At 43.2% G+C, this 26023-nt stretch overlaps 1 long non-coding RNA gene and 1 pseudogene across 1 annotated transcript; both read left to right on the forward strand.

Annotated features, from left to right (window-relative positions):
• The first annotated feature begins 1179 nt into the window (after positions 1-1179).
• LOC136324566 (uncharacterized) lies at positions 1180-19715 on the forward strand. Its single transcript, XR_010729115.1, has 3 exons — positions 1180-1315; positions 4490-4647; positions 18857-19715. It is a non-coding gene; the product is annotated as an uncharacterized lncRNA (long non-coding RNA).
• Positions 6198-14492, forward strand: LOC136323704 (CDGSH iron-sulfur domain-containing protein 1 pseudogene; annotated as a pseudogene).
• Positions 19716-26023: the final 6308 nt, after the last annotated feature.

Raw genomic sequence — 26023 nt, forward strand, 5'->3', positions numbered from 1 at the left:
ACCCTTAGTTTATAAGGTACTTGCTAGCTTCATTCACTGTAACAACAGAACAAACTCCAACCTTCAAATGTACCAGCTTGAAGACATATGAGACCTTCACTCATTTGAACAAAGTATGCTGAGTCCTCTGAGCAAAGAATCTCAACCCCCTTATTTTGATTCCTTTGTTCCAATTTTGCTTATTTCCCCTCTTCCTCCCTCCTTATAAAAACCTCTTGTCGACACCAAAAAGAAAAGATGGGTTTTCGAGGACAGGAGTTCTCCCATCTTGCCAACACTTGAATAAACCTCTTTCCTTTTCACCAGCACCTGTGTCAGGTAATTGGTTTTTACCAGGGCAAGCAACTGGACCTATGGGTCCTATTTCCAGTTTCAAGACCAATCATCAAAAGAAGTGTTATTTTTAGTGGCCAAAAACTTTCAGATTCCCAAAAGTGTAAAGATTTGTAGCATCATTGACCCTCACATCTTGAAGTCAGTTTATACGCAGTGTTGGTGTAGCCTGAAGTTAGCTTTCTTTGGGAAACCTTAGGCTAGGTAAAATACTTCAGAAGTGTTACTTAATCACTGTCCCTTTGACCTAGAGAAATACCAAGACCCTAAAAATTACTATCAGAAAAAGGCCTTTTAAAACTTACCTTCCAAAAGTTTATCAATCTTGTTTTGTTTTAACTTTGGTTTTAAGTACCTATTAGACATAATGCACATAAAGTACCTTGCGCCCAGTAATCTCAATAAATGGTAGCTATTACTGCCACTTCCTGCCATTGAGAACTATAGATTCTCATGTTAGTACCTTCTCCCAACACCTACCACATACTGACTACCATATAAATATTTATCAAATGAGCGACAACAGTGATAATCGGATTGCACCCTGAGGCCAAAACGTGGAGTGGGTCACCCCACGTGACACTCTTCAGGCCAGGGCAGAACTACAGGAAAAAAACCACTCTCCCACTGGCTTACAATGCTAGACTACAATTCCCAGTATTGCCGTCAAACTGCGTGGTTGCAGTATTTCCTGGAAAAGAAGTTCTCCATTGGCCACGTAAGAGAAGCGATATCGTTTGGTCAAATCCGCGGGCTCTAGCGTACGCACGCACGCACAGAGACTGCGCAGATCTCCTCGCCTGAGGTCTGAGGAACTCATTTTAAGGATTACAGGGACTTTAGCCGGAAGGATTTAAGAACAGTTCCACTTCCGGAAACAACGGAACTGGTTTGAAGATGGCCTCCTCCAAACTGAAGGCATCAGCCACAGGGCCTGTAAAAAGTGAATTTTGTAACCAGACGCCGAAGCCGGAGAACCGAGGTAAGAACCGAAGCCTGGGTCTCAGTGTTCAGTTGATTGCTTTCTTCGCTTGCTGAGAACGTGGAACGCCGCCTCGAGTCTTTTCTCTCAAGTTGAGGACCTATCGTTGCTGGAATTTAGGGTTATCCACCGAATCTGCGAAACCGTTTGGCGGATCGCGTGTTCCAGACTAGGCGCTTTTGTTACAGGCCCCCAAACTGAAGTTGTTGCAGAATTCGTCTTCTCTAAAATGAGGATAAAGACGTTGCGGAGGGTGTTGCGGCGATGGCGGGAAGTCGTTAATAAAACAAGAGAGGCGGTAGGAGTAGGAGGTCGGTATTTGTTTGAAACGCGGATAATGACGGAGTGAGACAGACATGGTGATGACGAGATAGCTGGCGTGTCCTGAACTCTAGTTTGTGATTTCCTGAAGAAATTTTGGCACATTGTTATTCTTGTTTGTCAGATTGCTGAAATACTAGACAACATAACTTATACCTTTTAGACAGCCCTGCTTTTAAATGGCTGTCTTGTTTTGTTTTATCCATTTCCTTCAGTATGAATGACAGGAAGAGGGGCTAGAGAAATAACCCCGGGCCTTAACAACGGTTGTTATTGTAAATGTTGAGAACCTTGAACTCGTTCTGTGGGCATTAGAAAGTTATTACGAGAGAGGAAGAAACAAGAAGAATACTGAGGAGAGGAGGTCTACAATGTCTAATGTCTTAAGCTCCAGCCCATGACTTCAGTGTTCTTGACTGATGGAGCAAGGGCAAACAGAAAAGTTTGAAAAACAACAAACCACGAGTGTAGACTTTGCTTGTTAACCAGTTTCTTGAAATGAACTTGCAGCTCCAGCAAGAAGAAGAAGAAGAATCAAGGACAGACCCTCCCGCCTCCTCTACCCTTCTCCTCCCTAAGACACGAAAGTCATGTAGGCCTACAAACAAAGAAGTCATAGAAATCAGGCATTTGTCACGTGAAAGCTAAAGCTGCAAAGGCATATAAGATGTAAGAAATCTAACTTCGGTAAGCTTGTGTTTTGTTGACTGTTAGGGTCTCGCAGCTCTGCCGGCTAAATAAATCCTACTTCCTTCATCAAGTTGGGCATTTTTGTCCTCCTTTGATTCCTGCAATAGTTAAAGGTGTTGTGTTTTTGTTGTTTTTTTATTATAAACCTACCTAGCAGAGTACAGAATATGTACAGTTTAAAGACTAAAACCAACACGTGAGAGGAGCGTTTAGACCACTGAGCAGAAGAAAGCATTATCATACTCCACAAGCCCCCTGCAAGCACCTCTCAAAACATTCTTTCTGAGACATGAAATGACGATTTCTAAATCGTGTTGATTATTCTGTTTTTTTCATGATCTTTACCTGCATAATCCTTTTCTACCTAATCTGTGCACGAAGCAGTTTAATTTTGCCAGTTTTTTTAACTTTATATGAATGAGAGAAGACTGTAGGACATGGTTCTGTGACTTGCTTCTTGGGCTTTGTTTTTGTTAATCAGGACAATACTTGGATCTTTGGTTTATTTTCACTACTATATGACGTTCCCTTGTACGAATATGTTCTTGTTTATATTTTCTTTCTACCACTGGTGGACATTTGCATTGCTTCCATTGTTTGCTGTTATAAACAGTGATGCTATAAACCTGTTTTTATATATCTCTTGGTTTACACATTTAAGAATTTCTCTAGGTTATGTACATGGGATTGAAATCCTTGACGTGTAGTGTATGTGTAGTGATTCTAAATCTTTCCCGAAGGGTTTGTCCTGTCTATATTCCCATCAGCAGATGAGAGTTCTCATTGCCCTACATCCACAGTAACACTTAATATTATCTGAGTTATGAATTTCTATCACTTTGGTAAAGTATGAAATAGTATCCAGTTGTGGAAGCATCAACTCCCATATGTGCCTTGACCAGACAAGCCCAGGGTTTTCAACCAGCACCCTCAGCATTCCAGGTCACTGTTTTATCCACTGCACCACCACAGGTCAGGCAAGGTTGCACATCTTTTTGCATGTTTTTGGGCTATTTGTACTTTATCTATTGTGAAACTCCTATGTATTTTTTGACAGTTTTCAAATTTTTAGCCATTGAATTGTTTAAATTGGGTAAGGATTTGGTCAGATGTGCGTTTTAAGCAATGACAATTGTATTTTGAGCATATTTTTTAAAGAAGACTAGCTAATTATCTGTGATCAGAAAGCAGGCTTTCCTGACAAGGGTGGATAATGTGGACTATGAAGACTTGCTTCTCAGACTTTGGTGTACATAGGAATCTCCTAATGAGATTATTAAAACAGATTCTTGGGCCTCATCCCAGAAATTCAGATTCATAAGTCATAGTTTATGCTCTTGAGGGAGACCTATGGATCATATACATATTTTTGAGTAGTACCAATTTAAGATACAGCTGTTGGATTTAAGAGGTTCCTAAAATCCAGAGCCAGGAGTTTTTATAAACCATGTGGGAGATAATTTATGTCCCTTCAGAGCATTTTGTTTTAATGAAAGGAGACCTTTATATCTCCTTAGTCAAATCAATAATCTTTTTAAATCAAATGTCTTTTGTAAAATGGGGAAGATAATACTGGTTCTTCCCACCTTTCATAGTTGTCATGAAGAGTATACAGAAATAAAGCACATGAATACTTTGGAAAACCTAAAACCCTGTATCAGTGATTAACTGAAAATGCATGCCAGAGTGTCAGCTTTTAAAAATTTTATGCACATGCGCACACACACATATATGTGTGTATATATACACACACACACACACATACACAGGCATACTTAGGCTTCACTTCAGTAAAATTTGAAAGATCACTTATATTTAAAATTGTATTGTAAACAAAATGGAATTTAAATCTTCAACTCAGCATTGTGCTGTGCAGTGGAAGTCATTTGAATACCCACTGTTGGGCCTATGCTAATTGATTACTGTAGATCCAGGGTGGGTCCCTGCCCTTAAGGAACTTTGCTTTATGAGGCAACTGAAATGTGTATGAATAATTTTAATACAGTGTGTTGATGATAATGATAGAGGCCTGTTTTTTGACTGTTGAATAATCTAAAAAGCAAAGGAAGAGGAAATGCTAGAAAAGGATTGGAAGCGTGTAAATAAATGTTTGCAAATATCCAAAAGTAGGTTATAATCCGGTATGTAATTTTTTTCCTGTAGGTGAATCAGAACTCCTCATTGTTCCTGATGGTTGGAAGGAGCCAGCAAGCAACCTTGGGCTTCAAACCAGCAACCATGGGGTCATGTCTAGGATTTCATGCTCAAGCCAGTAACCTTGCACTCAAGCTGGTGAGCCTGCACTCAAGTGAAATGCTCAGGTTGGTGACCTCAGTGTCTTGAACGTGAGTCCTCTGTGTCCCAGGCCAACACTCTATCCATTGCACCACCCCCTGATCAGGCTCTCTAATAGCTAGTGAAGATGAACATTTTTTCATATACTTATTTATTGTTTGTATGTCTTCATGAGAGAAGAGTCTGTTCAGATCCTCTTTCCATTTTTTAGGATGTCAGAGAAATGGCACCATGAGGGGTGCTCCTGATACCTCTCCCTGTAATTTCAACAAGTTCAAACAACTAGAGACAGAAAAACAATCCCAGGAGCATCTGAAATATACATACACCAAACAAAAGTATGATTGAATGAAAAGGTGGCTGAATGTATAATTCACTCTGAAGGAAATAAGATGGAGAATGGAGTATTTCGCTTTCCTCACTGACCTGAGGAAGGGCTGTTTTCACTTGGAGCTGAGAGGAAGGGAGGGCTAGGGGAGAGGGAAGAAGCTGGCTAGGGCAGAGATGTTCAAGCTGGGGAGAGAGTGTGCCCGCGGCTTAGCTTGAGATCACCAACACAGAGCTAACGCCAGCAGCAAACCGCAGCAAAGGTGGGTGAGTGGGTTGCCTGCAGAGACTCATACCAGAGTGGTTTTGGGCTTTGTTTACTCCTGGTCTCCCTGTCGGCAAGCACGGGAAGTGTGCAAGTGGTTCCACCTGGCACACTTTGGGCATGGTCACCCGCATTCCAGGACAGAGGGGCCAGGTCGGAGACTTGTCAGCAGTGGCAGCGTGGGCTGTAGCCAGAGTTTCTGTATAATTTTGACTCACTGTACAACAACGCACAGGAAATGTGCAAGAGCCGGCTTCCCTACGCCTGGACCTGTCCAGGAGGGGTGCCTCCACCAGCCATACAGGCTAACAAAGCACATTTCCACGGTAGACAACTGCAGAAGTGGTGGGGAGAAGGGTTTGCAGGCAGCCTCTGGAGAGCAGACCCACAGAACACTGAAAGGAGCCTAACCTGCAGTCTGCTCACTGCCCGGCCAGCTTACACTGGCTGCTCTGGCTGACAAAGCCCTCTTTCCCAGGGCTGCGATTTAAGTGGACCTGGAGGAGGGACTTGATAGTTCTTAAGGCCTCTTGCTCTGCAGGCAGCGGCTGGGGCAACATCCTGCCAGCCAATACAGGTTAAAAAGCACATTCCCACAGAACAGACCTCAGAGAACACTGTGGAAGTTGGGCAAGCTGGGCTGTAGGCTTCCCAACAAGGGAGAAGCCTGTGGAGAGCAGACCCACAGAGCGCTGAGGCAAATTTAACTAGACATACCTGGGGAACCTTAGAAAGGAGCCTGACCAGAAGTCAGCTCACTCCCCTGCCTACTTAAGCTGGTGGCTCTGGTTGGCAGAGCTTTCATACCCAGACCTGTGCTTTGAAAGGACCAGGAAGAGGGACTTGACAGCTTTTAGGACCTCTTGCTCTGCAGGCAGTGACTGGGGCATCTTCCTGCCAGCCAATACAGGTTATAAAGGGCAAGAAACCTGGGAAGAATAGGCCCGCAGAGTGCTGAGGTATATTAGACATGCCTGGAGGCTCATGGAAAGACACCTGGACAGCAATCGGCTCCCAGCCCTGCCTGGTTATGCTGGCAGCTCTTACCACAGGCATGGCCAACATATGGCCTGCAGGCCAGATCTGGCCTGCGTAATGAGTTTATGTGGCCTGCGATTAAATTTTTAATATTCTCCACATGACACTGTGGTGGAAATGAAATAAATGGTACTTTTAAATCGTTATACATAAACTATGATATCTTCAGTAATCTTCAGCTCAACTTATATTTGTGAACAAACTTATTCTTTAATGAATCTAAATAAAAGTACAAGACTAAGATTGTCTGATTTACATTTGGAGGCTGTGTTAAGAATAGCTATTACAAGTATAGAGCCAGATATTAAAAAAATAATAGACGATGCAAAGCACCTCAACACGTCACATTAGTTTTTTTGTTAATTTGTTGTACTAAATTACTTACATTTATTCATAAACAAATTACATAATAAAATTTTGTTTACTTAAACGGATCATTTTTTAATTTTAATATTTTATCCAGCTCATGGAAAAAGTGTTCTTTCTAATCTGACATGGGAGCAAAACTGTTGGCCACGCCTGTCTTAGAGCCTCTTGCTCTCCAGGCAGTGGCTGGGGCAACTTCACAGCTGGGTCCCCAGGCTTCTGGTTCAGGAAGGAGATTTGGGGAGAGGCTCTGGGAAAACAGACTCTCCCATTGTTGGAGCCCGCAAATGCTAAAAAGTCCCACCTACCAACAGGACTGAGGCCTAGTTTATGTCATCACCATAGCAACACAACAGCACATCTCTGCCTAAGAGTGCCACAGGGGCAGAACCTAGGGTACAGCGCCACTGGCCAAAAAGAGAGAAAGAAGAAAAAGGAAGAAAGTAACCTCTCAAAAGCAGGAAAAATCCACAGTCTATAACTTTTTCCATTTTTTTCTTTCATTTTTTATCTTTTTTTTCTTCCACCTTGGTCATTTTATCCTCTTTACGTTTTATTCTTTTCATTTTGAAGTTGATTACCCATAGGTGTTACATTTTCTTTTATTTTTTTTCTGAGAGTTACATTCCATAAACCTTAACTCTTTTTTATTCTTTTCTCTTTTTTTCTTTCTTTGTTTCTTTTCTCTTTCACTTTTTCTCTCATTCAATCCTCACTCACAAACAAATGATTTTTATTCTGGATTAAAAGTTTTTCTTTGTGGCATTTTGTGCGCTTTTTTCTTTGCTTTTCACCTCATTAACATTTCTCCCAACTCTGGCTCTCCATTCTATGTTCCACTTAATACAATAGAATTTTTATTTTTTACTGTATTTTTTTCTTTTTTCTCTTTTTGTTTTTCACTGTTTCTTTCATTTGACCTTCACTTACAAACAAATTATTTTATTCTTGATCCAAATTTTTTCCTTGTAACATTTTGTGGGTTCTTACCTCGTTTTGGTTTTTTTTTTTTTTTTTTGCCTCTTTGTCATTTTTTAATTGGATTGTTTGCTTGTTAATGCTGAGTTTTGTGAGTTATTTATATATTTTGGATAGTAACCCCGTGTCAGAGCTGTCGCTTTTGTACTTATACTTTTCAACTGTTTTTGTATTTTTTTAAATTTCTTAATTTTCACTCACTGCATTTCAAAATGATTTTACCTGGAGTGCTGTGTTTAAAATGCAGGTTTCTGGACACCTCATGCTGACTGGGTTCACTGTTGTCTGTATTTTCTTTCCTATTGCTGTAGCTCATTTTGTATTTTTTACCCCTTTGTCTTTGAGAACTTGAGAACTTTCTTCCAGTATTGTTGTATCTCAAGTATTCTTAATTTTTGGGTCCCCCACCTTTAGTGCTATATGCTATTCTTTTTTTCTTTTTGTTTTTGTATTTTTCTTGAGAAGCAGGGAGGCAGAGAGACAGACTCCCACATGCACCCAACCAGGATCTACCCGGCAAGCCCACTAGGGGCGATGCTCTGCCCATCTGGGCCATTGCTCTGTTGCAACTAGAGCCATTCTAACACCTGAGGCAGAGGCCATGGAGCCATCCTCAGCGTCTGGGCCAACTTTGCTCCAACGGAGCCTTGGCTGCAGGAGGGGAAGAGAGTGAAAGGCAAGGGGAAAGGGTTGAGAAGCAGATGTGCACTTCTCCTATGTACCGTGGCTGGGAATCAAACCCAGGACTTCTACACGTCAGGCCAACACTCTACCACAGAGCCAACCAGCCAGGGCACTTTATGCTATTCTTTATTCTACCTTCTTTATATTTCTGGCCTCTTTTTCCTAAGAGTGTGTTAATGTTAATTAGTATTTATTTTATGTTTTAGTTGGTTTTGTTTTTTAAGTCAGGTTGTAATTAACACACTAAACTCCATCTCTCTTAGGTACAGAGATCAATCAATTTTGTCAAAAGCATATAGTTGTGTAACCTTACTCTTATTCAACATCTGGATTTACCCCAAAATTCCCTGTGCTTTGTGTCGACAGCCACTCCCCAACCCCCAGCCCCTGGCAGTCACTAATTTGTTTTTTATCTCGGTAATGTTGCCTTTTCCAGAATGTTATACAAATGGGATCAGTTTAAATGTAGCTTTTGAGCCCTGGCCAGGTGGCTCAGTGTAGGGCATCAGCCCCATGTGTGGATGTCTGAGTTCGATTCCCAGTCAGGGCACATAGAAGAAGCGCCCATCTGCTTTTCTACCCTTCCCCCTCTCGCTTCTTTCTCTCCTCTCTTTCTCTCTCTCCCCCTCCTGCAGCCATGGTTCAATTGGTACGAGTTGGCCCCCAGCACTGAGGATGGCTCCACTGCCTCCACCTTAGATGTGAAAAAAAAAAATGGCTCTGGCCTGACCTGTGGTGGAGTAGTGGATAAAGTGTTGACCTAGAATGCTGAGGGCACCAGTTCGAAACCCTGGGCTTGCCTGGTCAAGGCACATAAGAGAGTTGATGCTTCCTGCTCCTCCTTCTCTTCTTTCTTTTTTTCTCTCTCTCTCCCATATCTAAAATAAATAAATAAAGTCTTAAAATAAATGGCTCTGGTACAGAACATCACCTCCTAGTGGGCTTGCCAGGTAGATCCTGGTTGGGGCACATGCAAGAATCTGTCTCTGCCTCCCCTCCTCGTACTAAATAAAAAAAAAATGTAGTTTTTGAATCTGGCTTCTTTCATTTAGTGTAAGCGTTTTGAGATTCATTCACGTTGTTGACTCCATTAGTAATCACTCCTCATTACTGAGTAATGTATGAATGTACCACAGTTAAATTTGTCTATTCAACTTGGTCTTTTTATAAAAGCTTCATGGGTATTCAATTCTGCGTTAAATTTATGGACTCTGAAGTGACTTAAGTCTGAGTTCATATTCCAGCTCAGCCAATCACTGTATGACCTCGACATTTATGAAAAAGAGCTACTGGCCTGACCTGTGGTGGCGCAGTAGATAAAGCATCAACCTGGAATGCTGAAGTTCGAAATCCTGCAAGGCACATATGGGAGTTGATGCTTCCTGCTCCTCCCCCCCTTCTCTCACTCTCTTTTGTTCTCTCTCCCCTCTCTAAAATGGATAAATAAAATCTTTATTAAAAAAAAAGAGCTATTCATTGAGAATTCACCCAGTTCCAGGGCAGTGTTAAGCACTTGACATTTGACATATTTAACTTCATAACAAGTCAATAACTAGGTGTATTGATCTGATTTTATAGTAGAATGAGTGTTGGGACCTCATTCTTGATCAGGAAGTCCTGTGAAGACAGTCCACACCTCAAGCAGGATGCCTTCAGTGTGCTTCTCCTTTTAGCAGAGCCAGGAAATACTGTTTACCTTTCTAACCAAAGCACTGCATTTGGGAAACTCAGAGGAGGCAGCCATGTCTCTCCCTTCTAGCTAACAGCCCCTCGCACCATCTTACCCTTTCAATTCTCAGCTGAGTCCATCTGGCTCCTTATCGGGAATATGGTGAACTTGTGACATATACACTGCTCACAAAAATTAGAGGATCAGGGAATGTGCAGATACTTGACTACTTTCAGCCTTTTGTGTACTGCATTTTCACCAGTGAGGTAAAAGCTGGTTTTGCATCTCATTTGCATAATTAAACAACTTCTTTGGCTTGTTTGCTTTTCTGATCTTGTTTAATAAAAAAAAATCAAATGCGTATTTTTTTATCGTTTCATATTTGAAATATCCCCTAATCTTTGTGAGCAGTATAAAAAGCCAGCTGAAGAAACTGAAATATGTCACATTTCCATTGGTTCTGTGAGAGTGTAAAAAATAAAAATTTCAAGAGAGTTGGGGTAGGGAGAGGTGGGGATAAAAACAAAAATGAGCCTGACCAGGCGGTGGCACAGTGGATAGAGTGTTGGACTAGGATGCCGAGGACCCAGGTTCGAGACCCTAAGGTCACCAGCAAAAGCTCACCAGCTTGGACCCAAGGTTGCTGTCTCAAGCAAGGGGTTACTCGGTCTGCTGAAGGCCCCACAGTCAAGGCACATATGAAAAAGCAATCAATGAACAACTAAGGTGTCGCGATGTGCAACAAAAAAATAATGATTGATGCTTCTCATCTCTCCGTTCCTGTCTGTCTGTCACTGTCTATCCCTCTCTCTGATTCTCTGTAAAAAAAAACAAAAAAAAAGACAAAAATTGCTGAGATTTTGGGCATCAATGAAATTACTAATGACAGCACTGAAGGCAAGTGTGTCTTTGCAAAAAGACAACTTGACACAGGTGAACTTAACTAGGTGAGGCCTCTTTTGCAAAGTGTGGAGTTGGAGCAAAATGGAAGTTTAGCGGGGACTGAGCTGAATGCGGAGAAGTCAAAACCTGGGGGTGGAATTCGCCACCAAGATGAGCAATTTTAAGTTTCTCTGGAGCAAGGGCTTCACATAAAGACAGGTCCTAGGAATCAGACTTTGAAGGGGGGGGCGCACTGAAGGCCTCCCTGCCCTCTTTAACCCATTCCCTTGAATAGGTGACGAGCAATGTCACCAAGATCTCAAATGACAATGGATGGTACAATGTGGATTTGCTGCCCGGCTCCTCCCAGACCATACACACAAGGTGACAAAAAGAATAGAGTTGGAAGGCACTACTTGCATGGAGCAGCAGTCCTCCAAGATTAGAGGTATCCTACATGTGACTGAGGCCATCCCTAGAGAGCACATGCTAGAATAATCTCTATTGGGCAAACTGGAGACAGGCCATATGAGGCACAATGCCTTATCCAGGATCCAGAAGGGGGGGGGGGGGGGGTTTGAATTGAACACACCTGTTTCAAAGCTGGGACCATGGCTGTACCAACCTTTCTAGGCAGCTATGGAAACAGGAGTGTTGGTAACACTATGTAAAGATGCAACTTGAATGGACAAAGGGGGCTTAGAAGTCAGGAGCCAAGAGGACTATTTGGATAGCTGGGATTTCAGAAGGTGACAGGGAAGGGGACTCCAGGAAGTGAACTCACGTTCTCGGTAACTGACTCCTAAAGAACTTGGGATCCCTGTAACCAGGCACCCACATTCTAGTAACTGCCCCGTGGCCCAAGGAACACTCGATAGTGAAAGATGTTGTCTTGCTAACTTCTAGGGCTCAGGCTTCGGAAAACTACACCGTGAGCACCTTCCCAGAGGCTGCAGAGGAGGGCTAGACCCTCGTTCCCAAAGTCTGGCTATTTTTTAGCACGTATCCTAAGGTAATTGACCTTTGTAAAGCCAATGTATGCCACATGACCTCTGAGCCATGTGTAGACAGCTCCCAGACCATCCATTTTACGTGCCTGATGAGAGGGCCTGCCCTGCACAAGAATAGATTGTATTGTGGTGCATCAACTTGTGGTCCTGCCTGGATCACAGCCCAGAACAGAGCTTGCAGGGAAGAAGAGATTGGTAAGGGGCCTTTTTCGTGTGTGTGTGTCTGGATCTCCATGTTCCCAAAACAGAATCTGTCTCTTAACTGAAGGTGTGGGTGACTCAGAAATCACAGTAGTGCTGGAACCACAAGCATGGTGACAGCAGACTGACCAGAGTTGGAAGATCCAGTAGGCTCTTCAAGATCAGAGGTACACCCTTGAACCTAAAAAGGTTCAAAACAATTAGGCCAGAGTAAAGAAGACAAGACAAAGAAGAATGGTGATCCTGGGAAATCTCTGGGACCAGGTCTGTCCTAGTTTGAGGTGCTTTAGGAAGGATAGTCATTTAAAGGGCCTGACAGAGAACAAAATAGCCTAGTTTGTATGGCCTCACATCTGAATGGCTCCAGAGTGTATCAATTTCATATACATTCTCAAACCTGTGATCTTACATCACAGGTTGACTCACTGCAGTATGTGGCATGTCTCCGGTGCTGAGCTAGGGGCCTGAATATTCCAGAACCAAGGTGTGGACTCTGCTCTCACCTGTCTCTGGCTGAGTTGTGATGACAGTACCATACAGCATGGATACCGGCTTAGGCAAGATGTCATGATTAAAAATAATCTTATCTCTCTGACACAACAATTAGGACCATTGTTCACACTCTAATCCTAATGATCTTTTAGAATATCAAGGACTTACACTCCCCAGGTCAAAGCAGACTCGGTGCTTGGAGGGGTGGTAGAGAGTATGGACCCAACCTTGGCTGTACTGCACAGATCATATCCCACTTGGACAGACGGCTGTTGAGATCTCCTGCCCAACACATCATCATGTCTCTAAGATTCAGTGACATTTCTATAATCTTATGAGTGGCACATACTACTCCAAAGATGCATAACACAAAGATGTGGAAACATGATGGACAGTTACCTCTAATACATTACACAGAGGGTCAAGTCTATTTTGCCTAGAGGCTTACTCATGACTGAAGAGCTGGTGAGAAAGAGCTGGACGAGGACGGGTTGAGCACATCATTTTACGTGTCTGCTTTTGTCATAAGGGACATCTTTCAGTGGCTCAATCTACAATATATTTGCTGTTGGTAGATTTTTATTAGCTTCTGTATGAATTCAGTGAAGAAAAGCAAGTAAATATTACTTCAGGTTAGAAAACATTCTGAAGAAAGCTAGCTAATAAATCTTTGGGACTATGAAGTGTTACTCCCCCAAGTAGACACGCACTGACCCCAGGCAGCCCAGTGAGAAATGTCTTGAGTGCCTTAGGATTCAGGTTCTGTCGGCAATAGAAGCCAAAACCAAACTGAGACATCTTTCCAGGTTTGCCAATGGATTGGATAACATTCTGTAAGATTCCGTGTTCATGGGAGCATTCCAGTGCAAGTCATTGTTTTAGCATTTTTTCACTGTAAAAAAAGCATAGGACTGCTGTCATTAACAGTATTTCAGGGAATATTTTATGGGCACCTGAGTCACACCCAGGGTCCCACCACAACAAATAGAAAAAGAAAGTGTTGGAAAAACTTGTCTCCTTCACCACTCCGTATGCTTGCTTTTAAAAATGTATAACAACCAAAACATTTATGAAATCCTTCCAATCATATCAACAGGAAAATATTTTTTAAAATTGGAAGATTAGAGTTCAATGTGTCTCTATAATGTTATCTAAATTCATAGAGGATTTTTTAAAAATGAGATTACCCTACATCCTTAGTTTTTCACTTTATATCAGCAATTATCCTCTATATTTTTCCAAAATACCTGATTCATGGCTGCATAGTATTTATTCAAAAATCTTGTACCTGAGTGACCTGCTTCTATTATTCCTGCTGCCATCTTTCTTCAGCCACCAAATCTCCTTTTTCTTTGAACATGAATTTAACCTGCAGTCATCTCTAGGCAGCTTCCAATTCTAGAATAATTAACTGAACTGCCGGAGCCCTTCTGCTAAAGCCAGGCACTTCACACATGTCCTATCGTCTTCATTCCGTGTGGAGCTTCCCAAGGCCAACAGCTGTTCAATCAAATTGCACTTCAGCCCTTGTTACTGTGCACATTAGATACATATTACTTTTTTTTTTTAATTTAAAAACACTGTGGGCTAATCCTTTTGTGTTCAGTGTCCTGTGCACCCATCTTGCAAGCACTGGTGCTGTGAGTCTGACTTCCCACATATAAGTTGAATGGATTGCATCAGTTACCATTGCTGCTGAAACAGCCACAATAGGTTATCTAGCTTACAGAAGACTTTATGTTAAAGATCATGGCAACAAATCTGTGGTTAACATTCACATTCAGAAAGATAATCCCAAGATAGCACATGCTTTTGACATGGAGGATATGGTAGATAATGCAGTGTACTGCCATTGTTGGCAATCCAAAGGGTTCCCATTCTGTGATGGAGCTTACATAAAACACAACAAAGACACCAGAGAAAATGGGACCACTGATCATTAAGAGAAAAGAAACTTAAAATTTAGATGCTGCAAACCAACTTGTCCTGATTGAATTAGAATGACTACCACTTTTATCTAATTCGCTTTCTCTGGAGTCTAGATGTGGTATATTGCAAACTGCAGCTTTTATATTCATGGCATTTTCTTTTTGAACCATCGTGGTACACATTTGTTTTTTTTTAAAAAAGGAAAAAATGAAACCAACCTGTGAGTTATTTTGGTCTTATAAGGATCCATTTCTTTACATGCAATATTATCACATTAGAATGTAGTTTGTATGTTGAAGTTAATGTAAATTATTCTCAAAAGCAACAACAAAAACCACCATGAAGCTGAATGAGTTACTCACTAGGGCAGAGAATTCTAGCTCTCCATTGAAATCCATTTTTCTCTTCTGAGGAAGCCTGGCTGGACCACGTCCCCCAGCCTTCCTTCTGGCCACATGACAGTGTCTTTTGTTACCAATGAAAGAGGAAAGAACCAGTAGGTGCTAGTGCAGACCTAGCGTATGAAATGCTCTCAAACTTGGGGTAGTGAACACACAATACAGTGTACAGATGGTGTGTTATAAAATTAAATACCTGAAACCTATATAATTTTATTAGCCAATGTCACCCTAATTAACTCAGTTTAAAGAAATGCTCTCTCATACATTTCTCTATGGTCTCCCCAATTCTGCCAGTAGCTGCAGAAGGCATGAGTGTCCTATGGTGGAAAAATTCTTGAGTGAGTACATGGAATAGTGCAGTCTGTCCAAACTCAACGCCCACCTAGCAATGGTATTTGCAATTATATGTAGTGATATGCAGTGAAATTACAGGAGTTTTGAGATGATGCAACATAACCTGAAATGGTGACATGCCTCAGGCTGCTCCTTCAGCAGCCATTTCGTGCCAAGACACAGCCTTGAGGATAGACACCTGCTGTAAGTGCTGGGCAGTAATGCAGATGATGGCCAGCAGTGGGCAGTCAGCACTCAGCAGGGACTGTCCATGTCCACAGTTCTCTTCCATGAAAATGACCACAACTACCCTCTTATCTTTGCCTGTATCATCTTGGATTTTCTGCCCTGTGTCAGGAAATCCAGTGTTCAAGGAAGTACTTAGCTCTGCCTTGAAACATCATGTGAACCTGAACAAGTTACTTTCCATTCCTGGTACACATTTTTGTATCCACCATGGTGAATGCAAGGGTGATATCTCGAACAGGATTCTGAAGACCCTGAGCTATGACTGTGTCATGCTATTTAACAGTCGCTGAGCCACTGTTTCTCTTTAGGGAACAACACTTTTCTCCTCAATACACACGTGAGGCAGGTAATCCTTCTCTGGATTCAAAACATAAACATCTGCAGAGCCATTGGAGCGCCTTCTGCTTTGAGGAAGACCAGCAGGTACACCTGTTGCCCCCACCATGGCAATACTAAAGGAGCCGGGACCCTGGACCACCTTTCGTTGGATTCCAGTTTTAGCAGTTCCTTGTATGATCCACCACTGTGCAGTTAGGAAACTGAAGCCCTGGGAGGCACATGGAGAGGTCAAATCCACCAAAGGCAGTCATTAGATGAAGGGAGAGTGCAGACCACCCCAGGGCAGGGTTGAACTCTGCCAATGTGATTAGCTTTGGAAACGAGAGCCACGTGGACCCAGCCCACTCCACCCAGGTGCAGTCTCATCCACTGGGAACCTACACTGGTACACACAGCCACTCACAGAAGTGGAGGGTACATTAAGGCATGGCGTCAGTATTAGTAAAGCCTTGGCAGTTGAAAAAAGACAAAAGAGCAAAGAAGTTAGAGACTGCTTTGCTTCAGGGCAACAGCCTCTGTCCTCCCAGGACATGACCAGGATCCACAGCATAAGGAGTGGAGAAATGCAAGGATCATGAGCATGAGACTCCCAAAGTCCCAGGTTATGTCTGTGGAGACCATGCCCATGGAAGGCAAAAGATGAGTGTCCTGTTGACTGAAACCCACAGATATAGGTAGAAACCACTAGGATAATCTCCTTCTGATTCCCAGTTACCACCCCCTGGATGGAGGGGCTTCAAGTAGAAAATCCTGGTTCCTCCAAGAAAAATTAAAGAGCTTGCAGTAAAAACCCAAGAGTCTCACAGGCTCAGAAATGTTAGTTTTGGTTTTCTGTTCATCACTCCCTAGGCTCCCAAAGACATAGAGTATGCATTCTATGTTCTGGTGATTCTTCTGTGTTGGAGGGCAAGGATGCAGAAAATAGGGCCTGAATCACTGCCCCAGACCTGGTGATGAGAAGGCTTCTTGAGTGAACTAGTCATCCCACAGACAGAAATGCAGACAGAAGGAAAACGGGAAGCTTCTAAGATACTGTTGGGCAAATAAGTTTGTAAAATTTGTTTTATTTGATTTTGCCCACTTTTATTGTTAAAGATGGCCACTGCCCATGTGGGGTGGCTGATTACCTTCTTGCTTGGGAATAAGTTTGGTTATGCTAATGTGTGCTGGAGGAGGGGTTGTCACGTTGAAAAGTTTTAAGAAGAAGGAAGAAGGAGGAGCTAGGAGACCACATTGTTCTGGAGAAGGAGCCAAGATGGTGGGCTGCTGAAGGAGAAGCCAGTTTGTGCAGAGAGAAGGAGATGGGAACCAGAGGGGATTGAGCTGGTGGGGCTTTTGATTCTAAGAAAACTGGGAGAGCTTGACCAGGTGATGGCGCAGTGGATAGAGCATCGGACTGGGATGCGGAAGGACCCAGGTTCGAGACCCTGAGGTCGCCAGCTTGAGCGCGGGCTCATCTGGTTTGAGCAAGGCTCACCAGCTTGAGCCCAAGGTCACTGGCTCGAGCAAGGGGTTACTCAGTTTGAGCCCAAGGTCGCTAGCTCGAGCAAAGGGTTACTCAGTCTGCTGAAGGCCCGTGGTCAAGGCACATATGAGAAAGCAATCAATGAACAACTAAGGTGTAGCAATGAAAAACTGATGATTGATGCTTCTCATCTCTCTCCGTTCCTGTTTGTCCCTATCCCTCTCTCTGACTCTGTCTCTGAAAAAAAAAGAAAGAAAGAAAACCAGGAGAAAGTCAGTGGCTTTGGTAGCCCTGAATGGAAAGGGCAGTGTTTTCCTGCTGTGTGTATTTACTTGCCCACCCGTGCGAGGCTAAAAGCATGGCACACCAGTTCCCCTCTCCGCAGTTTCATTACTGTCTATCTGAATCTAATGTGAACCTGCACCTGCCTGGTGGCTGTGATGGCCCTGACTACTGGCCATTCAAATACCCCTTAAAACTTCCTGGATTCTGACGGTCCTGCTGTTTTGTGCCCATGGGGCCCTGGAGAGCCCATTCCTAGAGACTCAAAGGCAGATGTGGGACTCCGTGGTTTCCCGCTCAGGATGCGGTGCTAGCGATAACCTCCAGGGGCATCCTGAGTCCAGGGAGTTCAGGGGGGAGATGAGCAGAAATGTCAACTGGCCCCTCGTTTGCCTTTTCCTATTCCAGCATGACGTATGGCTCTTAACATTAGCATCCCTTCCTGATATCTCATCTTGTTAGTTATGGGATGGAGCATATCTCTTGTTTCAGCAACTGTGCCCTGAGCTTGAGAAATGAGCTCTTCCTGAAATAACAGGGGCCCACCCTGAAGTCTGGAGGGTGAGATGGACAAATTTATTGAATAAAAGCAATCACACAGAGGAACAGGTGCCACTTCAGAGTGGGTCAGGGCGCCACCAGGGGTGCTGGGCTCCCTCAGGTGAGGGAGTCTGAAAACCTCCAGAGGTGGGATTTATACCTTCACCTGTGTGGCAGAAAAGAGCCGGCCGTACTGAGGTCTGGGAATATTGAGTCTGAATAAAAGCCACAACTGAGCAGAGACTGGGAAGAAAATGTATCTGGACAGAGAAAATCAGAAATTAGGCCACTGTAGAGGCAGGAAGCTTGGGAGAAGAAAGGGGTCGAGGGAGGTAAGCAGGGTTAGAGCCCAGTGTGGGTATATACATAATCTGTTCCTGTATGAAAACATTACTCCACGCCCAGTGTAACCAACAGACATGTCTCCCACCGTTTCTTTGAACAAGAACCCAGCAGGGCTCACTGCATGCGCCTGCCAGGGTCTCAGCGTCCTGGTGCTGCGGTCTCAACTGTGGCTACATGTGCTGCCAGGCCTCAGCTCACTTGGGTTCGCGTGGGATTCAGTGTGGCCTGAGGGGCTGACTGCCTGTCTTCCAGTCCGCCTCACATTGAGGGCACGTGGTTCTCACCAGATAGCAATGCCTGCCATAGAAGCTCGTTTCCCAGGTTGATGGGTCTGAGAGAGATCTAGAGAGAAAACCGGTCTGGTGACCGACCAGTTCAGCACTGACCTTTTATAACCACATTTTAGAAATAACATTGGGTCATTTTTCCATGTTTTCTAGAATCACTTAAACCAGTCTGAACTCAAGAGGAGGGGATTACAAGAGGATATGTCAACCAAGATGTGGAAGTTACAGGGAGCCGCCAAGGAGACCAGGTGAAGGCCCCAAGGAATTCACGGCTTCCCCACAACCACAGAGCAGTAAGAGTGAAGACTCAGGTCTGAGTCCTGTCCTGTGGTCTCAGAGTGGCATCCTGACAGGACCTGGACCTTCTCAGGGGCTCTGGACAAAGCTGCGTTGCTGTAACCATGTGCAGACACGGAGATGGCCACGTCAGCCGACGTGGCTGCAGCAGGGACACACTGATGCTGAGCTCACACGCAGTTCTGAATTTCATTCCTCATTCAATACTCGAACAACCGAGGCCCACGGAGTGCTTGTGACTGGACAGGGAACATGACATGCAGACTCCAGATGTGGGTGTGTTCTGGCCTGCCAGGTTAAGGCTCTATCCCTTCCCTTTGGTTTGGTGCTAAAAATCAGAAAACCAAATGTTATAGGAAGTGCTTGCCTATTCCTCAGGTGGGGCTACTTTCCTTGGGATCCAGATCATTGGCCTTAAAACACATACACACACACAAGAGGTTAGAACTATGGTTAAGGTTCAAAGAGGAGCATACACCTAAGTGAACAAGAAGAAAAAATTAAAGTTTACAGAAGCCCTGGCCAGGTAGCTCAGTCAATTAGAACATCATCCAATATGCCAAGATTGTGGGTTTTATCCCCTGTCAAGATACATACAAGAATCAACCACTTAAAAAATAAAAAGAATCAACCAACAAATGCATAAATAAGTGGAACAACAAAGCAATGTCTCTCCCCCTTCTTCTTTCTCTAAAATCAATAAATTTTTTAATTAAAAAAAATAAAAGTCTATTTTTTTAAAAGGGTTGGAGGCACTACATACATGTAACACCTTTCCTGAAATGTTATAGGTATTCACATACGATCGGGAACATCCTTAAGGAGTATATGCTAGAATAATCTTGATTGTGCAGACGGAAGACAGGCCATGAGACACACAATGGCTTATTCAGGATCCAGAAGAAGTAAGGGGGTGGAGTCTGAACACAGTCTGTTTCAAAGATAGGATTATGGCTGCACAAGATTTTCCCAGGCGGCTGTGGAGAGAAGAGTGTTACTATATAAAGATATGGTCTTGCATAAACAAGGAGGCTTAGAAGTCAAGGCTGAAAGGACTATTGAATACCTGTGATTCACAGAACAGACTCAAGAAAGGACCTTTAGGAAGTGAAGTCACTCCTTGGTAACCAACCCCAACAGAACTTGGAACCCCTGTAACCAGGCACCCACATTCAAATAACCACCCTATATCCAGCTCACTTGGCAAGAGATACTAGAAAGTGGAAAATATCATCTTGCTGTTTTCAGAATTCTCAGACCCTGGCTTTTGAAAACTCCACTGTGAGAGTTTTCCTGATGCTGAAGACATTGGCTGGAACTTCGTCCTTAAAATATCTGGACATTTTCCAGGAGGTCCCTAAATTAATACTAGTTGATCAAGGACAGGCCAATTCAGGCCATGCTACCTCTGTGAGCCCTTCCTGGGCAGCTCCTAGGATCCTCTATGTGCTGGAAAGAGGGAGATGAAGATAGGGCCCACCTTGAGCAAGGACAGGTACATTTTCCCGTGGCTCAAATTATATCCTAGGACAGGGCTTGTAGAGTGGAAATAGGGGTTGCTAATGGGCCTCATATCTGTGCCAATGCTCCTGAAGCTTTCAGGTCTCTTTCCACTTTGATGGATGTCTGAGCGACATGTGTGTGTGTGTGTGTGTGTGTGTGTGTGTGTGTGTGTCCTTAACATCAGAGACCCAGGCCTGTATCTTACCTGGAGTTTGGGTGACTAAACAATCATGACAGTGCCAGACCCACGAGCATGGTCTAACCAGAGGTGCCAGACACAGTGGGCTCTTTAAGGGGATCAGAGGTGCACCCTTGGGCCCAAAGAGAAAAACTACACATCAGTCAGGGAGACCAGAGTAAGCAAGAGAAGGCAAAGCAGAGTGGGATTCCGGGATATCCCTGGGACGAGGTTTGTCCGGGCTTGCGGAGCCCTGGGAAGGACAATCGGTGTAAAGGGCCCGGCAGAGCAAAAAGCAGCCTCATCTTGATAACCTCGCATCCGAACAATTCTGGAGTGTGTCAATTTCATATACATTCTCAAACCTGTGATCCTGCATCTCAACTTGACTCACTGTGCAGTATGTACTACAATTTCACTCAGGTGCTGGGCTAGGGGCCTGAAATATTCCAGAACCAAGGTGTGGACTCTGCTTTCAGCTGGCTGAGTGGCGATGACAGTACCATACAGAGTGGACACCTGATGTAGGCAAGATGCCTGGTTATTAATATTGTAAACATCTCTATTTCACATCAATTATAACCTTTTTTTTTTTAATTCTTCTGACTCTGATACTGTTTGAAGAGATCAAGGACTTAATTCACGCTCCCAAGGGCAAAGCAGACTCGGTGCTTGGAGGGTAGTAGACAGTATGGACCCAACCTTGGTGTGTGAGCAGGAGATCCCCCACTTGGACAGACGTCTGCTGAGCTCTCCTGTCCAGCACATTATCACGTCTCTCTGAAATTCAGTGACATTTCCACAATCTCATGAGTGGAACACTTGCTACTCAAAGATTTATATCACAAAGAAGTGGCCACATGACAGTTATCTCTAAAACATTACACAAAGGGTCAATATTAGTTTGTCCAGAGGCTTATTCATGACTGAAGAGATGATAAAAAAGGAGGGAGGTGGACAGAGACAGGGGTTTTATGTTTTTATTTTATATCTGTTTTTGTCACAAGAAACATCTTCCTTTCAGTGGCTCAACCTATATTTGGTACTGGTAGTGGATTTTCATGAGCTTCCAAGTGAAATTGATGAAGAAAAGCAAGTAAATATTCCTTCAGGAAATATTCTGAGGTCAGAAAACACTTACTAAAGCCAGCTAGGGTAGAAACCTTGGAACCAGAGCAGTGTCATTGTCCCAAGCAGACACACACTGCCCCCTGGTGGCCCAGTGAAAAGTGGCACAAGTGCTGCAGGTCTTGTGGTTCTGTGAACAATAGATGCCAACACCAAACTCAAACATCTTTTCAGACTTGCCTTTAGATAAAACTTGCCTTTAGTTTTAAGACTCAGTCTTTATGAGGTGCATTCCAGTGCAAGCTATCGTCCTGACACTTCTCACTGAAAAACAGTACAGTTCCCAAGTGCAGTATTTCAGTTCATTGGGCACCTGAGTCATGCCCAGGGTACAACTACAGCAAATAGGAAAAAAAAAAGTGTTGGAAATAACTTGTATACCCCATCAGTCTGTGTGCTCGCTTTAAAAAATACGTTAGTATAGTCCTGGCCGGTTGGCTCAGTGGAGAGAGTGTCGGCCCAGCATGCAGAAGTACCGGTTCAATCCCTGGTCAGGGCACGTGTAAGAAACTACCTTCTGCTTGCCATCCCCTTCCCCCACCCTCCCCTTTCTCTCTCTTTTCCCCTCTCACAGCCAGTGGCTCAATTGGTTCTAGCATCAGTCCGGGCACTGAGGAAAGCTTGGTTGATTAGAGCATCAGCCCCAGACAGGGGTGGCCAGGTGGATCCCTGTCGGGGCACATGCGGATGTCTATCTCCAAGAGATAAGGGTTTCAAGTAGGGGATAGTGTTCAACTGTGCCAAATGCTGCAGAGAGTAGATAAATAGGGGCTGAACAATATGAGTTTGGCAGTTAGGAAGTCACTGTGACCTTGACCAAGTCAAGTTTTATTCCTTCAAGTCAGAGAGTAATGCTTGACCAAGTGTTAAGATAAGAATTTCTGTTGAGCTGGCTAGAGGGGAGTGTGGCATGGATTCAAGAATTTTTCTCAATTCAAAAAATACTTGCAATGTATGCAATATATTGTATACCATTTGTATCAAAACTATTTTGTAGATTTTAAATCACCATTTAACTTATTGTCTACAACCCTGGCTGGGTACTCAGTTGTTTAGAGCATTGTCCCACTATATCAAAGTTGTGGGTTTGATCCTCAGTCAGGACACATACAAGAATCAACCAGTGAATGCATAAATAAGTGGAACAACAAATCAGTATTTCTCTTTCTGTCTCTCTCTGTTCAAGAAATTGGAAAGAGTGATAAAGTACAAGCTTTTATTTCATGAATAAAATCCCAAATCAGTGAACTGATATGTTTGTGAATTTCATGCTTCAAGAATGTGCATAACTAGGGGGAAGATGTCTTGGGATAAATGATAAATAGAATGCATTATTTAAAGAACATCTTAAGCCTGATCAGCTGGTGGCGCAGTAGATAGATGTCAACCAGGGACACTGAGGACCCAGGTTTGAAACCCCGAGGTCACCAGCTTGAGCGTGGGCTCACCAGCTTGAGCTCAGGGTCACAGGCTCATAGACATGACTTAATAGCTGCTGATTTGAGCCCAAAGGTCACTGGCTTGAGCCCAAAAGTCAGTCGCTTGAAGCCCACGTTTGCTGGCTTGAGCAAGGGGTCACTGGTTCAGCTAGAGCCCCCAGTCAAGGCACATATGAGAAAGCAATCATTGAACAACTAAGGTACCACAACTATGAGTTGATGCTTCTCTTCTCTCTCTCTCTTCCTGTCTGTTCCTCTCTCTCTCTCTCTCTCTCTTTCTATCTCTCTTATAAAAAAAGTAATAAATAATAATAATAAAGAACATTATGAGTCTGTAATAGCTGTAATAGCTTCCAAAAATACAATAGGAAGGAATTAGTGTGTTATGTAACCCTCATTTCTAAAATAGCTCAAATATGTGATTGATTTAATATTTTAAATAGTCAGTGGTTCAACATTTCATAGATTGATTCTAAACACATTACATATCATTCCAGATAATTGCCACCCTAAGTACAAAGACAAAAATCACTAAAGAATACCAAGGACATGTGAAGAATATTTCACATCCTGTAAATTGAGCAATTTGTCTTTATCTTCCTATAGCCATTGTTTTTCCATTTAAGCCATTTGTCTTAGTGTGTCATTTAGTACAAAATCTTGTAAGTAAAAGAAAAAAATAGCAAATATATTTGAAATAAAGCTTTTAAAATTGTTTAAAAAGGGACAAAAATGTAGAAACTCATCTTTGCTTAAAAAACTAGAAATGAGCCTGACCTGTGGTGGCGCAGTGGATAAAGCATCAACCTGGAAATGCTGAGGTCGCCGGTTCGAAACCCTGGGCTTGCCTGGTCAAGGCACATATGGGAGTTGATGCTTCCAGCTCCTCCCCCCTTCTCTCTCTCTGTCTCTCTCTCTCTCTCTGTCTCTCCCTCTCCTCTCTATAATGAATAAATTTAAAAAAAATTAAAAAAAAAAAACTAGAAATGAGAATTTCAAGCAAATTTTTAAAAAGTAATAAATATTATCATTTTCTAAGACTATATATTTTACTTATTTTGTTTCTTTTTTTCTGTTTTTTTAGACTGTATTTTTAATATTGTGAAATTGAAACAGACAGGATTTTACCATTTCTAACTGGCTCAGGAGAAATTGCTTCTAAAAAGAAAGGTTTTCTCATTAGGTTTGAGTTCTATTTTTACAAGATAATTTAAAATCAAGAATGTGGATCAATGAAACAAACCAGAAAGGGTACCAGGGACAAGTCCTTTAATGAATAGAAACACAAAAGTACAAAGAGTAAGTAGAAGATGTTTTCAGTTCCTTAAAATACATTTAGTAGTAAACAGTACAAATACACACAGGAATGTGTTTCCCCTGGTACCACAGATGTCCTCTCACAAAAAACTTTAATACTGAAGCAAGTGACAAAATGGAATGTGTCTTTTTCTGCTAGCGTCCCCAATCTATGCGGGAATGTGGTTGATGTCATTGCCTACCAGTACACAGAATGTCATCGGACCTGCAATTGCACAGCCTGTGTCTGGCCCTTCTTTCTGAGCCTACTTCTGTGCTCCTGTTCAAAGCCATTCTTGAGGCAAGATCACCCATATTCCAGCTTGCTTGCTCTCTGTTCTGCCACTCGTCTGCCAGTGGCATCTCTGCAGTGTGGCTGAGATTCCGTCTGGCTTCCCAAGCAGCTCCGTCAGCACTCTGCCATGACAGAGTCCACAAGAACGAGAAGACAATAACACACAGCAGAGCCTGGAATACAGATTTCTGCACAAACCTCTAGGTAATATCCACCAAATTTGATCCCCCAAATAGATAAGACTGAAGAATAAATAACACAAATGCTGCTGTTACTGAGAGTGAGACAGGCAGAAGTGAGACAAGAGTCCCAGCAAACACATCAGTAATTATGTATCTGCACCCTGATTGTTCTTCAGAAGAAAAGTAGCCTGACCTGTGGTGGCACAGTGGGATAAAGCGTCGACCTGGAAATGCTGAGGTCACCGGTTCAAAACTCTGGGCTTGCCTGGTCAAGGCACACATGGGAGTTGATGCTTCCAGCTCCTCCCCCCTTCTCTCTCTCTCTCTCTCTCTCTCTCTCTCTGTCTCTCCCTCTCCTCTATAAAAATGAATAAATAAATAAAAAAAAATAAGAAAAGTAGTAGCTCTTTGGTGTAAAATGGGACACCTGAACTTAGAGCTTGTTTGAGTCTTGGATCTACCATTGGCCAAATATGTGATCTTGGGCAAGGTGCAATTTATTCACCTTGTGGACCCTGAAAAAGAAGACACCTACTAAGAAGGGCTCCTGGTTGCTAACTGGGCTCAAATTTGAAAAACAGAGCCTAGCAGCCACTTCTATACAGGGACCTCTCATGCAAACTGCCTATCTGCACAGTGTTTCTGCCATCTGAGCCAGCCCTCATAAAGGAGTTCCTGAAATTCTGTTTCTTTTTTTTTTTTTTTTTTGTATTTTTGTATTTTTCTGAGGTTTGAAATGGGGAGGCAGTCAGACAGACTCCCGCATGCTCCCAACCGGGATCCACCCAGCATGCCCACCGGGGGGCGATGCTCTGCCCATCTGGGGCGTCGCTCTGCCGCAATCAGAGCCATTCTAGCGCCTGAGGCAGAGGCCACAGAGCCATCCTCAGCGCTGGGGCAAACTTTGCTCCAATGGAGCCTTGGCTGCGGAAGGGGAAGAGAGAGACAGAGAGGAAGGAGACGGGGGAGGGGTTTAGAAGCAGATGGGCGCTTCTCCCGTGT

This window comes from Saccopteryx bilineata, chromosome 2 (genome assembly GCF_036850765.1).
Source record: "Saccopteryx bilineata isolate mSacBil1 chromosome 2, mSacBil1_pri_phased_curated, whole genome shotgun sequence".
Lineage (NCBI taxonomy): Eukaryota > Metazoa > Chordata > Mammalia > Chiroptera > Emballonuridae > Saccopteryx > Saccopteryx bilineata.